Below are 15,395 nucleotides of genomic sequence, written 5' to 3'. Positions count from 1 at the left end.
CTATTAACTTTGCCCCATGGGGCCTGATCAAATTGCCCATGAGAGACAGATGACAGACTGACTTACTGTATTTAAAATATAGCCTCCTCTCACAGGAACACTAAGAGGATTGCTTAAGACAAGTCTTCTTAACACAGGAGCTCTCTAGTATGCCATAAAACAAGCTGGTGAAATTCAGAGCAACCTTTCAGCTGACACAGATTCAGAGAACTAGGTTCCAGCACTTTACAACTAAAAGATGTCTTTGTAGGGCATCATCGTGAGGTGCAGGTGAGATTTCAGTCTGAGATGATGTCTCAAATGCCCCAGCAGCAGCGGGAGAAGCAGACGATGCATAAATGCTCACCCCACTCAGAGGTAAATTGGCTGGTGTAAATGGGATCTACAAAATGATCCAAAAGCAGGCAGAGGGAGGCTCTGCCAGATCTCCTCTGCAGCCAAAGAGATATTTCACCAGCCTGATCATGTTTGAACATTAATATTACTAACAAGGATTACTGCTTGATAACATCACAGGCCAGCAGGAAAGCAAGGTCTCTGCTCTGAAGTTTCTTATCCAAAGAAATTTTGTCTTTCAATAACAAACTCTATCCATATTGAACACTGAAGCCAGAAGAAGACCACAGATTCTGGTACTCCTGAAGGACACTGAATACTTTCAATATTCAGAATCTAGGCAGCCCAGAAACCCAAAATACCTACAGATCATAGATGACATATACAGGTAACAAAAAATAAAACTAAAAAAGACAGTGGTAATAGTTTTAGTGCAAATAAATTCCAGTCAGAACTGACTCATGCGAGTAGTCAGCAAAAATAAGTGTTTATTCACCTGCTTGAACAACCAGGTATTAAAAGCCTACATGATCTAGAAACTTCTGTCCACAAATCACAGATTTCTTACATCTCTTACCATATTTTGCCATTTGCTACTAAAGGTTGTGGGTGTAGTAAGTTGCAAGTAACTTTACAAGTCCTAATCATTACATTCAAAGACACTGTCATGTTCTTGCTCCTTGAAATCAGCATTTCTCCCTATGATTAGCTGCCTCCTGTCTCCTCGTGGTGATTAAACTATTAAAAATACTGTACTACAAGAATGCTGAACAAAGCTTTTGTGGCCCAAGTGTTACCATAGAGAAAGGTTTGTGTACATCTTAAAGTATGTGCCAATATGTATTTGGACAGTTGTTAAAAACATGTACAAACACTGCAGCTCCTTCCAAACAGTATAGTTTAATGGCATAATGCACATTTAAAGATTTTTAATAGCCTGTTTTATTTATGGTTATTTACTCAATAGAGTATATCAAGCCTTCACAACCTTTGTGGACAGTTGTGCAACCGAAGTGAGCATTCACACAGCTTTAAAGAACGTGTCCTTTATGCAGTGCATGGATCTGCAGAAATCATTACAGTCAGACACTGCACTCAATACATGAGGGTTGGGTTACCTGAGGAGAGCTACAGCAGTACTGCTACACCCAGAAGGTGCAATTCTGCCTTCAGGATGCCAGTGTAAATTCAAAACCTTTCCAGCGCTCTTACTCTGGATTTTTCTGTCTTGAAAGAAAAGGAGGAGGAAGATTTCCAACAATTCAATTTAAAATACTGTAGAAGCAAGCCTTTAGTAAATAAACTATTACAATTCTCTGTTTTAGCTGGCCTCTTCCACGTCAAACTTGACCCGAAATTTACTTTCTCAAGTTTTATAACATGCTCAATTCAAACGTGGTGATACAATTGGTAAAGAAAGAATCCAACAAGTAGCACACCACAAGCTATTTAAACATAAATTATTTTGAGGCATGCTCCCCGTTGAGTAGATCAGTCACAAATACCTAGTTCCTAGCTCAGGACTGGGTATTTCACTCCTCTGTTGGCAGTTCCCAGGCCATCTCATAGCTCACCTCTGTTCCTCCCCTATGAACCCCTTTGCAATTTGTTCTGAGATAGAACAATGAAAAGAGTTCTCTGAAAACAGTTATGATTTTTTTTTTGGCATTGTTACTGTTGTTAAGCAAAGTTCTTTACATGCTCAAGCTTCTCTTCTTTCTTGTGCAGATCCTACTACAATAGCATCCCAGATACTATTGCATTACAAACGAAACTGGAAAATACTCAGAGCACTTAAGAGATTTGCAGAGACTCAGATTGAAGAGTGTAAAGTGCTTCAAACAATTTCTCACAGGCCTATCTATAAATCACAGATATCAAATTCAACTTTGAATGTGAGAAAGGAAAAAATGAGAGCTGAAATTCATATACTGTAATTAAATGGAAAACACATGCAGAAAAATAATGGAAACATGAATCGTGTATATTGCATCTGTCTCTTATTATGGTAGGAGTGGCAATGATTAGTAGAAATAGGGTTGCAAAATGATTTCTTATATAATATCACTTCCTGTGCCCACAGGGTAGCTGTAATAAAGACAATTCACCCTTAGGCAAGGGCAAAGGCAGAAGACACAGACCTTTCTGCAGAAAACAGAAGCACTCAGTTGCACAAAAACCTTGCCAGCCAAAGGAGGTGCTGCTTTCTCATCCTTTGAAGATAGCAGCAAGCAGTCTTGGAACTCACCTGAGAGAGCAATACTGCTGCCAGGCATCTACAGCCCAGATGATCCAGGTCAACAAGAATCTGCCTCACAGTTGTCAAGCACAAGGGATGAACACTAAGAATGCTCTAAAAGCCTTAAAATGATGACTTTTCTGGACAGTACTATGCAAATTCAATGAATGGTACAAAAATCTGTACTTTTAGATATACACTGGGAACTTGCCATTGTATGCACATGTATGAATGGCTCCAGTGACTGCAGCAACAATATTCCCATCCTCAGCACTGCTCATCGGTGCTGTCTGTACTTTTTAAGGAATCAAGAGTAAAACACCTCAGCTGATGTACAGGTGTGAGAGTCTATCAGGGCATGTATACTCTCCAAGTAACGTGACTTCAGTAGGTAGCAGTTGGCCATAAATACATAATTGTGATGTTCTGCACTTTTCCTTTAAGATTGTAACCCTGAGGTCTTCCAGAAGCAGAACACATTGCCTAACACCACAAGATAAAGCAGTGGCAAGCTTGAGCTGGCAATCTGGGTGGATGATCTCCCCTTCCACCCAAGCCTGACTCACTGCAGCTCCCTGCAGTCAAAATAGGAAGGGGCAAGATCTTTGTTGCCTGTTGACGCCAGCAATCCGTTTGGCTGCCTTTATGCGCTGCAGTGCCCAGCAGTTCAGTCCTTCCGTATTCACTGCTATGAGCACTACTGCATTAACTTTACTAATTTACACCCTCCTGAACTTCCATCCAGTGTGCTGAGTTCGAGTTTGCAAGGTGCAGGGAAGAGGGCATTACTCTGCAAACACATAATTTTCTTAAGAGTAGTCACCTTTTGCTATTACAAATACAAGAGCAACAAGAACACATAGAGGCCTGAGTAATAACAGAGATTCTGGCAGATATTTTTTTCCCTATCATAAGCACACTAGTCCTATAGCAAGTTTTTCCTTTATTAAATAAAGAAAATTGAAAGGTAGGGAGAAAAAAAAATCCTGCATCGCTTCTCAAATTACATAACTTGCTAAACATTTGGGATATTCTTTACCACAAACAACTCAAACGGATGAGGATGAGGTTTGTCTCCTTGACAGTTCACATCCTCTTGTGGCCAATCTTGCTCCTCTGGAATCTCACTGAAGTCAATGATCTAGAAGCAGGGATGACAGACGAAGCTCAAGATCCATGTTTTAGAGGTACCTACCCACCGTTCATACAGATCAGCTCAAGATTAAGATGCAAGTGAAGGCTCTGCAGGCTCAGGTTGATGAGATGACTAAGACAGTTAGCAGAAGCAATCTGAAATCTTTGGAAATGTGTGTTTAATTCCACTTCCAGACTTTTGGCTAGAAGGGACAGGCTTGAACTATATAACAGTAACTAACATTGTTTTTCAGTATCTGCTTAGAATGGCTTGTATTTCTGACTCTTTTTTTTACCAGTTATGGTACTGAGTGGCAACCCTGCATTCTCACTGCATGGCTGGCTATCTTCGTTGTAAAGAGCAACGTGACAAGTAAAGGTCAGCCAGCAACAGGTCCTACCTTTGCAAATCATCAATCCAACACAATTTTTATGTCCTTCAGAGCTCCAAGAAAACCTCTCCAGCATTTTGAACTGAGAATAGGAAATCTGCATTTGATAACAGGCACGAGATGAAGCAGCTCAAGCAATCTGAGATCATCAGAAACCAGGAAAGAAGCCATAGCTGTAACCATCCACTCAAAATCAACCTATCGGCTCTCAAGAAAATAACTGCTATGTTAAAAGCTTTATCATGTTAGGTGACTTGTTCTCATAATAATTAAAATACAATACTGTAATATAAGAGTTTAATTTATATTTTGATAGTCAGGTTGGCACTTAACTTGATTTGGGGCTGTTCTCAATTAAGAACTGTTTATGGTCTCCAAAATCCCTTCTTGGATGCTCCTGAGGCCCTGCACCACACAGAGGAGGGGAAAACTGGCAAATCGTAGTAGTGATGTGAGAACTGTGCTAGGGAAACAGGCAGCAACCTCGTGGAATTTGGATTCCAAACCCAACCAAAGCCAAGCTGTGCTGAAATGTAAACAGTTTGGCCAACTTCCTAAATTCTAGTATTACAATTTTCATTTATATATATTTTATTATTTTCCAGCACGTATGGACTTGACTTTGGGTAGAACACTCCGTTTCTAAGACAAATTTTCAATTTGCAAAGTTTTCACCTGCACTTTCCCACTCCTACCTACCAGACTGAAACTCCTGCATCCTGCCCATGGTGGGCCAGACCCCTAGATTGAACAGGGACCCATTGCCACAGCTCTGTCAGCACAGCAAGGATGAGCAGTGCTGTCACAGCCCCCAGCACCCAGCCTGTGCTCACTGCAGGGCCTCTCTATCTCACGACATCTCTACAGCAGGGCAGAGCATGGTGCACACCCTCTTATATCACTCTGCTCTGCAACAGAGGAAAGGTGAGGACATGACAAAGAAGCAACCATTCCTCCTTACTTCAAAAGACACCGTGGTGCCACTAGTAATTCTTCCAACTTAAGTAACAGCCTGCTTTATAAACAGTAATTACAGATGCCTTCTGGTGTACCTGCAAAGGAAACACTGTTTTTATTCTCCACAAGGACCACATTTTCTTAAGTGACTTTTCATTAACGAAGTCAACCTTGAGCACAAAAGACTTAATTGTCTGAGGGACAAGCAGTTACATGTCCTGTTGTATAACCTCTAACAATGCCTCCTAACATCAGCTAAAAGTTAAAGCTTGAGATTTCAAACGGAAAACCCCACAGTCTTTCATCTCCAACCTTCTACATGCTGCTAATCAGCAACACTGCAAAAGAGGAAGGACTCCTAGAGCAAAGCAGTGTGAGATCTGTTAATTATTTTTACAAAAACCTCGTGTAGTCCTCTGACATTTATTGGAGTAAACATACCAGGGGATGAATTAAACCGGCATTCAGAAGTTCACAAAGTGCCCGTACTCCTCTTTTAATTTTCAATCTCAGAACTGCTCGGAGCTCGCTCCAAGCACCACTGACTGTCCAAAAATTAAGCCTTCTCTGAGTGCTTGCTAGGAGTGAAAACTGGTGCCAGTCACAGCCCTGCCTGCTCAGAAAGCCCAGCCTGGGTGAGCCCAGAGACGCAAAGTCACTGCTCTGCCTAATTACAAACCCGAGGCAGATTAACCTTTGATGACTAAATTAATCTTCTAAATAAAATGAATATGCATCAGCCTGCAAATTAGGATTAAATGCTTAGTAGAATCTTTATGTGATCAAGCAGGTTTTGTGGTGCAGATGTTAACCATTAACATGAAGCAATAAAATCATTCTTTTTTCTTATAATAACACCTAACAATTCTAAAGACACCTTTCATCTGAGAATCTCAAAGGGTTTCATAAACATAATTAATTAACCCTCTCAGCATCCAAGACAAGAGCATAATAACATCCTCATTCAACAGCTGAAGAAACAGAGGCCCGGAATAGTCCTAGACCACGTGCACTGGGTGGTGTGTAATGGGGATGTTGGGTGCTTTGATGAACTGACAAGGTTCACACTGGCTTCTCCTCTCACGTAGCCTTTCTGCAGCACTGCAGGGTGGTTTCTGACCAGCACAGCCACACTGACCTGCCCAGCAATCTTGTCCCCAGCCTTCAAGTGCAGGCACAGCCCCAGTTCACCACTGGAAGACAGCTCATGTTTTAAACTGGGTACTGCGTCCTTGGCATATCTGTTCCTTGCACGTAGCAATAACAGAAGTGCAGTCACAGGAAGACACAGATTACAGCAATACCACTTCTTTTTGACTGCTGGTGGAGCAGTTGCCTGTAAGGGAATTCCTACATCTATGTGGAGTAGAAGTTTGCATGAAGGCAGGAGGGGGAGTTGTGGACATGTATGGTTGAAACTAGTGATCTCAGAGGTCCTTCTCAACCCAGGCCATTCCATATGATTCTATGATTCTTTCTTTTCTCCTGGAAGATGAAATAGTTTCAGGGAAGCAAGGAAACCTTCTGCTGAGGTCCCCTTCCTGCACTCCTTCATCCAATGGGATATGAAACCCATTTCCAAGTGTTTTGATTTTTCAGCCTTACTTTCCTGATTTTAACCTATTAGTTTCCAACATTATGAGCAACAAAACGGTAAAATTAAGTTTCAATTTTAACTATTTTTAACTATACATCGAATCAAAACCAACGTAAAGCTTCACTGAGTTAAGGACAGGCACATGAGAATTCATACTAATAATGACCTGGTCTGTTGCTGAGCTTTGTTGACTGAATGCATCAGCTTCTCCTAGTAGGTAAATTTTTCTTCTGATGTGAACTGATCTGATGGTGTAAATGGCTGTTACTGCCAAGATGTATTTTTCAAAGAGTATCAGGTAAGTTCTTCAGGTCAACTAAAATTTCTTGGCTTCTAAAAGGAAGCTTACACTAGAAATGTGTGGTTATTTAAGAATACTGACATCACATGTACAGTTATAATACACAAGAAACTTTAACAGCGCTGTAAGTCAGACATGTAAAGGCATTTGTTGTTTCGGGGCAATGGCTGCTAAACTTCATGGAAAGAATCCAAGGACTTTAATAAGCTTTAGATTGGCCACATTATTCCTATGACTGTAATTCTTGATTCCTCCTGTAACATCTCAGGCCATGTGAGAAACTCAGGAAAAGCAATTAACATTCCAACATTCACTTTTGTATTTACATTTTAAATTTACCACTTAAGACTTTAATTCTCCATAAAACTGCTTAAATATACATAACTTCAGTGTTATTTAAATGCTTTATGATCTTCATGAAATGATTAGCTAATTAAAATCACTTATCTAATTTAGTACCTAAAATTTACCTTCATTTATTTGGGAGGAATTGGATTTAATGTGCAGCTTTGGTCTGTTTTCTTTGTCAGAAAATCTTAATTTAGAAGGAAAATTGTGATTAAATACTGGGGGAGGGGAACACGTCTTCTAAGGCTGCAAACTTAAACTAGTGGTAATCATTAGCTACCATGTATGACACGGTGAATATAATTAAGAAATAAATTTATTATAGGAACCTGGAATTATCAATTAAAAAGTAGTCAGTGCAGTCCCACAAGGTCCAACTTGATTACTCACGTTATCTGGGCTGTCACTTCCAATGCTGGTTTGAATCTCAAAGACCTCTGAGGGGTGCTCTGTGTGTCAAGTTAAATAAGTGAGACAACCTTAGTGGAAAAATGCAGTGATACAAGCGGGTGCAAACGCAACTCTTTTAGAGGAAAATAAAGATGTCAGCTTCAGCTTGAATATTATTGGCAAACTGTTTTTCCTTCCTGCTGTACTTCTAAGTTGACTGACAGAACAAGTCAATCTGCGGCTGAATCACTGCCCGTGTGTTGGGTTAGGAGGGGAAGAACCACAGGGGCATTGGAGGACACTGCAGCCTGTTATATTTTTTCTTAATTATTACCTTTGCAGACTTTGATTTTTCCCTCTTAAGAGATTTCTCAGTTCAGAAAAGACCATTAAATTAGCCAGTTTGACCTTGTATACATGCTAGGACAGTAGGCTACACTCACTGACCCACCCTCCATGCACTGTCCTCCTCCTTTCTCCAGGCCATCTCTCATAATACTGACCTACAGGTCTATCTCAAGTATGAGGCAACAAATCAGTGCCAAAAAGTTCATAGCTTCTTCTATCAGCCCTTCTCTCTAAAATCCCAGCTGCAGCAAAATGATTCTGATGCTCACTCTAAATCAGAATGAAAAAATTGGCAGGCACTGAAGAGCCAGGTTTTGTTTCTTGTGTTGAGTGTCTCACATCTCTATTGCTCTGGGCTCTAGCTCAGAGTAGAAATAAAATTAATAGAAAATGTCACCTTATCATATATTTGACCTGATGGGTGTAGATGGACCTTAAATATTTCATACTCAGCTGTGGAGGCCAGGTACACCTATTTATGAATTCAGAACAGAGTTAAAGCATAAGTTGTTTATCCACGGGCTCACAATAAAATCCTAATCTTTTCTAGCACTACACAACTTTTTCAGACCAGCATACATCAAAAGACCTAACACCTTCCTCACAACTCCAGAATCTGTCTATGCAGGAAAAATTCTGGCATTTACCCCAAACAAGGGGAAAAAATAACCGTACACAATTAACTATACTGTCATGTAGAGTACAATTTGAAGACTTTATTTTGGCTCTGAATCTAAGACCACTGTAGACACAGGAATACTGACAGATAGTGATAGTCTCCTCTTTTAATACTAAGCTGACAGCATCAACACCGTTCTTCAACTTGGTATCAAGGAGTGTCAGGAAGAGTGAAATACAGTTTACCTTGTCACATCATGCAAAATGTAGCATCTCTGTGTTTCCCTAGATTCACTCCCCCACCAGTGTTCCAAAACGTGCACAACAAAACCTCATGAAACTCAGATGATTTCAGATCGTGTTACAAAGTCAAAACACAGAACAGATTCACTGGAAGATTTGCTAAGGTTCACCAACCTGTTGAGTGAACCTGGGCCCAGTTCCAGGCAAATCTGGATTGATTAATGTTTTCTTTAAATCAACATCACCTGACATTGTTTGCTGCTGAAGTGAATCTCAGCTTTTTCTTTTCTCTTTGAATTTTGGATCAGTTTAAGTACGGAGCTGAAAATAGCACGTGGAAAACAGATCTGTCCAATACTAAATAAAGAGCATGTAGAATTGTTTCCTGCAAAGCAATGAAATGCTGCAAAACCTGCACCCTACCAACTTCATCAGCATTTCACAGTGTTGTTAGCCTTTTGGTGAGGATCAGGCATAGGGCTTTTTTCAAACTGTAAACACATTTACAAACAGAACAATACACAAGCTTTTCAAACATGGGACCAAACTGATACTCAGCTATACAGAATGGCACCTCTTTCTGCTAATGAACCCCCTGACATCAATGGAAATACATATGCAGTGATATACCACTACCCGTTGTGAATAAGAGCTACTGTAAATAAGCTCTGGAAACCATATTCCAGCTGCAGTTGTGCTTGGTGGCTTGCTGCATTCCAGCACTTGCTAAATACAAATAAATGAAATAAAGTGGGAGATAGCAATACTCTGATTTCTGTCAGCACCAGCTATACATTTGTTCCAAGTGTCTGAGCAATCATAAGACTACATAAATACCTTACCATGCCTGTGGCATCCCATGCTAAGTTATAATCCATCACTGAAGCAGGCAGCAGCTCTTGAAGACATACTAAAGCATTTCTGAGGTTGAATGTAATTCACTGCTACACTCTCTGGTTGCATGTTTATTTCATGTCATAGGAAGAAGTGGCTACCTGTGGAGTGCTTGTATGCTGTAAATTTCACTTAAAATTTGTGTCATATTAAACAATTATTGACCAAAGGCTCTGTAATTCACCAGCTGATTTATTTTACTCCTTTCTATAAGAACTCTTTGACAATAATCTTTACATTCTGTAGGACTACCCTGACACTCAGCTTAGCTGTATTCCTATCATTACTTGAAAACTGCAGGACTAAGCCATGTAAAACCATTCAGACAAAACAAAAATCTGCTATATTCTGTCCTTTCTACACAGATGTATGTGTTTATAAATATATATATATATACACACATCACATGATTGCTTTGTTTATTTGGTTCATTTCTGACAAACAAAAAAACTAAGGAAAATGTTAAAGAACTGCCAAAGTTTCTGTTGAAATGGAAAAGGAAAGGAATATTGTAAGACAGACTGCTCCCTCAGTCTCTTCTGGCCAATTTGTAGTCCCAGTGGACTCACACAAGCTTTGAACAAGCACAAAGGCCTGGCAGTGTTGACATGAGCTGAACTGCACTAGCCTTGTGAAATTCAACCACTGCAACTTCAGGATCAGCTTTGGCAAAATGCAGATATCAGCCCCAAAGAAAAGAGATTTAAAACCAACCAGATTCTGAAAGAGAATTTTTGTCAGCAACTGAAGAAGTCCCCAAAGTTCCCCATCAGGGAATGTTCTAGCAGCTTAATTTTCCCCTTATTTGTTTGTATTGCACTGAAGTCCATCCAAGTGTCCCCCCTTTTTCTCATTACTACTGATTTAATTGTTGGTATCCACTCAGGATTCAAAAAAAAGGAATCTTTAATGTTCAGGCTGTAAATACACCACTGGGTCCCGACAGTCTAGGGATGTCAAAGGCATGAAATGATGACCATGAAAGGGAACTCTGCATCTGTGTTTGCTTAGTGGAACTGCAGGGCTGACCTGCGGACTGATGTGGCTGTTTAATATGGTCTCTGCAAACTGTTCAATAACAGCAGAACTGCAGTTTAATCCTCTTACCATTACCATTGACATTATTTCACGTCCCACTAACTCCAACCTGTCTGCAGGAGAAATACTTACCTCTCTGGCAAGATGACAGAGAGGGCCAAATTTTTTAAAAGGCTGCCACAATCTTTCAGAATTTTAATATTTTTTTTCCCATGGTAACATTTTTGCAAAGCACCACAGTCTAAGTTTCATATCAGTTCTATTCCTGTAGTCGGGGTAAAGGTAATGCATGATGAGGATCAGGGCCTAAAGCTCTATGAAATTGAATTTTTTGAAGCAGATACACAAGGATATTCTGAGACCATATATTCAAAGGATCAGATGCAAAAACCTCAATTATTTGACTTTCAGGAGAACAAAAAAATATATTCAAACTAGAAGGAGACAAGAGTGAGATTTGAAAAGCTTCAAAAGTGCCTGTAATCCTGCTTTGCAAATTCTTGTTCAGTTTTTGCAAGGTTCTTCCATTTCAGTTGAATTCCCTATGAAGAGTTCACATGACATGACCAAGCTTTTGACACAGTGATTCCCAATTCAGTGCCCAACATTATAAAACTGACTAAAAATTACTGGGGAAAAAAAAAAAAAAGGAAATGATTTCACAATAACATTAATCATTCTTATTGGTTCTCCCATATATTTTAAGAGCATCACAAAGAGTGCCAAACCTTGAAGGTGAAGGATTAGAGAGAGTGAAAACCTGCTGGCTTTGGAATGAAACACTTTTGATGCTGTATGATCATTCTTACCTCTCCCTGCAACCTTTGGGGAGTCACAGTCTGTCCGTGGAGAATCACTTATTGAATGGAGCAGTAAGAGCTCTGTGCTACCATGTGTGTCATGTCACTGTCTTCTGGCGGAGGACGCAAGTGAGTCTGAAACCAAAGCAGACACCTAGTGTGAATGAACTGCAAAAAAATCCCAGCATATTACAAAATCTGGAAGACTGGTTAGCAGCACTGTCCTACTCAGAGTATATACACCACAGAAACGGGTTGAGGGAAGAATGTTTCTATATACAACACACTCAGGCTCCCACTATCACTTAATCCCTCTTCCATCTATGCTAAATTCCAGCTGCAGGCTGTACTCGCCTCTGAAGAATCACAGCTAATAGCAAAGTAACAGTCATATCTATTGGCTCTTTCACCATCATTTCACAACAGATATCACATGATTAGGTGCTAAGTGGGACTATTTGCACTTTTGCATATAGCACATGTGATTATGTAATTCTGTGTAATGCCAAAATGGCTATTTAAGTAGCAGCTACACAAAACAGAGATACTGGTGGACAGCACAGAAAATACAATCTTAAATAAAACTATCACAGTGAAAGTACACAAATGCATAAACATGTTTGTGTACTTATGCACCTTCCATAGAATGTTTTCCAAATGTGGACACATTGAGTGTTTTTTCCCAAAAAGACTGAGTTAACGGTTCTAAAGCAAGACTCTGCCTCTCTTTCTCCCCAGAAAAGTTGTGCTTCCTTACAATACAACTTGTGGTTTGACAGATCCTTAAAACCTAATGGATGAAATCCTTTGAGTTTGTGATCTCATCTGTCAGCTGCTGCTGATGTTTGTCACCATCTGGCTGGCACTAGATGGCTCTGTCAGTTTTAGGTGAGGTAGCACTGCACGTATTTGAGCACCGAGTTTGCCAGCGGTTTAAAAGCTCTATCTGGACAGGCACTTATGGGTAGCTAAGTGGGATGTGTGCAGACACACTGCATAGAGTCACCCTCTGTCAAGTTCCTCATATGGAACTGGATGAGTAACTTTCCTTGCCCTACAATAATACACAGGAATCCCGTTCACATTTATTACTTTTCAGAGGAGATACAACCTATTTTCATGGCATAGGAGCAGAGCTTCTATGGGCTTTGATTCAGCATACCACAAAGTATCAAGGTTAGTTAGAAATGCTGCTATATTTCAAAATACGTCCCTCTAAGTGTATGGGGTAAGGATAGGAGTTTGCCACCGAGGTGCTCCACAGAGGTCAAAAGAAGATCACCATTTGTTTAATTTAAATAAATCAATTTGTTAAACAAGGAGCTGCTGAGATTATACAGTTAGAGGGGGGAGAGCAAAGAAAGATAATTATTTTTGTTTGCATAAATCATTTTCTTATTACTTGGGGATCAGGGTGGTATTGTTTGGGTTTGAGAAAGGAGGGCAAAAGAAGATAAGTATATCAATTTGCTGATCAGGGTTACATGGGATTTTGCCTTTGGGCTTGGCTAAAGGAAAGAAGATCATTACTTTTATTTAAATAAATCAATTTGTTGTGATCAAGGATCACATGGGGTTGTGCAGTTTGCAAGGAAGGCACAGGAAATTCTCTTATGGATAGTTTGGTGTAGAACAAATATTCAAACAGTCCTCTGATAGAAGGAGAAAGGACCAAAAAAAAAAACAACAACCAACTTCAGGACCCCAAAGCTATGTTTGGATTTTGTTCTTTTTTAAGATCCCATCTTTGCTATCTTGTGATGGTCTCCATTTTGATTTACACTTTTAACAAATTGACTTATAGATTATGTACATAAAACACATATTTAGATAATGCAGATAGATAAGCAGACAGACAGAAAGACAGCAGCTAATAGGACCTGATCCTGCAAAAGCTCTCATTGCTGTAACTAACGGGAAAGCTGTAATTGCCTTCCCAGGAGGTAGGACCAGTCTTCCACTGAGGAATATTCACTGAAATCAATGGCCATTCTGTGCACAGACACTTTGAGGGCCTGATATTTGTTGCTTCTTTTCTGAGGCGATTAATGAAGCTCTGTGTGTAATTTTAAAGGCTCTTCATGAACTAACTGGAAATCTACAGCACTGAACATCAGCGAACTCATATCCAAAACTAATAGGCTCAGTATTACTGCCAAAAATTGACTAAGCGCTCTTTGTGCCTGCAAATAGGGTTCTGTAGGCAGTATCCTTCTATCTGCCTTCAAGGGATAATCTCCTCTTACAAATAAAACAATTGTTTCATTTGCTCATTGCAATGGTTGAATGAGGCTGCAGAAATGAATGTCACTGGTTTTGAATGTTCCAAAGTCAAACAGGGGAGAACTTGGGGAGTGGGGTTGCATTCAGTTAACATGTATTGCTCTATTCTAAGCTAATTTAAAAATGCATTTTCACAGGTTTGAAAGCAATTCATGCAAACTAATGAGCAAACCATTCTTAGACACATATTATAGATTCATAGAAGGTCTTAGGTTGGAAGGGACCTCAGGGTCCCCATCCAACCTGGTTCTGAACGTCCCCAAGGATGGGGAATCCACACCTTCTGTGGACAACCTGTTCCCAGTACCTCACCACCCTCTATGTCACCAGTGCCACTCAGGTTGGTGTCATCAGCAAACCTGCTGAAGGTATACCCAGTCCCACTGTTTAGGTCATTGACAAAGATGTTAAACACCAGTCCACAAGATGGAACCCTGATAGACACTTGTCACTGGCCTCCCCTTGGACATAGAGCCATTGACCACAACCCTCTGGCTGCAACCATCCAACTAACTCTTTATCCAATGGATAGTCCAGCCTTCAAATCCATATTTCTCCAATTTATAGATAAGAATGTGGTGCAGAACCATGTCAAAGGCCTTGTACAAGTCCAAGTTCTTCTCACTATATCAAATAAAAAATGGCCCAAATGTACCACTTAAGTAAAATGTCCGTATAAGCAGGAACAAGGTGTAGCATACACTACCTTGGAGTAAAAAGAATGAACAATCTAGTTAGCTCTTTAACAAATTAAACAACGTTAGAGTAATTACAGAAAATAGTGGGCCTTAACCATCCCTTGGGTGATTTCAGAGCCAATGGTGCAGTCCAGGGGATGAATTTGCATTTATAACAAGAATGATAAATCTAACTAAACATCTTTATTTTTACAGTACGTTAAAGAAGCATTTTTATTTAGTGCAGTCATATATCTCCACATTATTTTGAAGTATGCTCCTTTATTGCTTTTATGTCTTCAGAATTGCCTGAGGAAAGCATCCTTTTCTCCCTGTGTTTCATTGTTGCTACCCTTGTAGAGCATAACATGCACAAACTTGATTATGATTAATTGAGGGCTCTGGCAAATTATGTTTTTATTCATTTCCATCTAAGTCTTCCATCTGCTCAAGGAAAAAGAAGGAAATTTTACATTTATAAGGACACTTAGGGCTTTGTGAGTAAAACATCAGAACAACATGTTCGGTAGTAATGGCTACAAGTGAAGACAGCCTTTCTTCACTTGCACTCTTACTCTTAGATCATCAACACAATGCATCCCCATCCTACAGGGAAGGCTGACGATAACTAGTCAAACCGCATTTGATCCAAAATCCTCCTGCAGAGCTGGAATTTCAAACTGAATTAAACAAGTTTAGAGTATTGCTCAATTAGATCCTACCACCAAAGAATCACTTAAAGGAGTTAAGTACTAGGTCTGTAAATATAAACACCTGTGTCCTTCGGCACAATGCATGTA

The 15,395-nt window shown here is 39.9% G+C and overlaps 1 long non-coding RNA gene across 1 annotated transcript in view; it reads right to left on the bottom strand.

Moving 5' to 3' along the window:
* Positions 1-11,763, bottom strand: part of LOC125699472 (uncharacterized) — a 280,743-nt gene extending 268,980 nt beyond the window's left edge. The window contains exon 1 of the long non-coding RNA XR_007379578.1: positions 11,645-11,763. This is a non-coding gene — a long non-coding RNA (uncharacterized LOC125699472). The remainder of the gene's footprint in view (positions 1-11,644) is intronic.
* Positions 11,764-15,395: the final 3,632 nt, after the last annotated feature.

Source organism: Lagopus muta, chromosome 12 (genome assembly GCF_023343835.1).
Source record: "Lagopus muta isolate bLagMut1 chromosome 12, bLagMut1 primary, whole genome shotgun sequence".
Classification (NCBI taxonomy): domain Eukaryota; kingdom Metazoa; phylum Chordata; class Aves; order Galliformes; family Phasianidae; genus Lagopus; species Lagopus muta.
The sequence above is the reverse complement of the archived record's forward strand: the minus strand, read 5'-3'. Positions and strand labels throughout refer to the sequence as shown.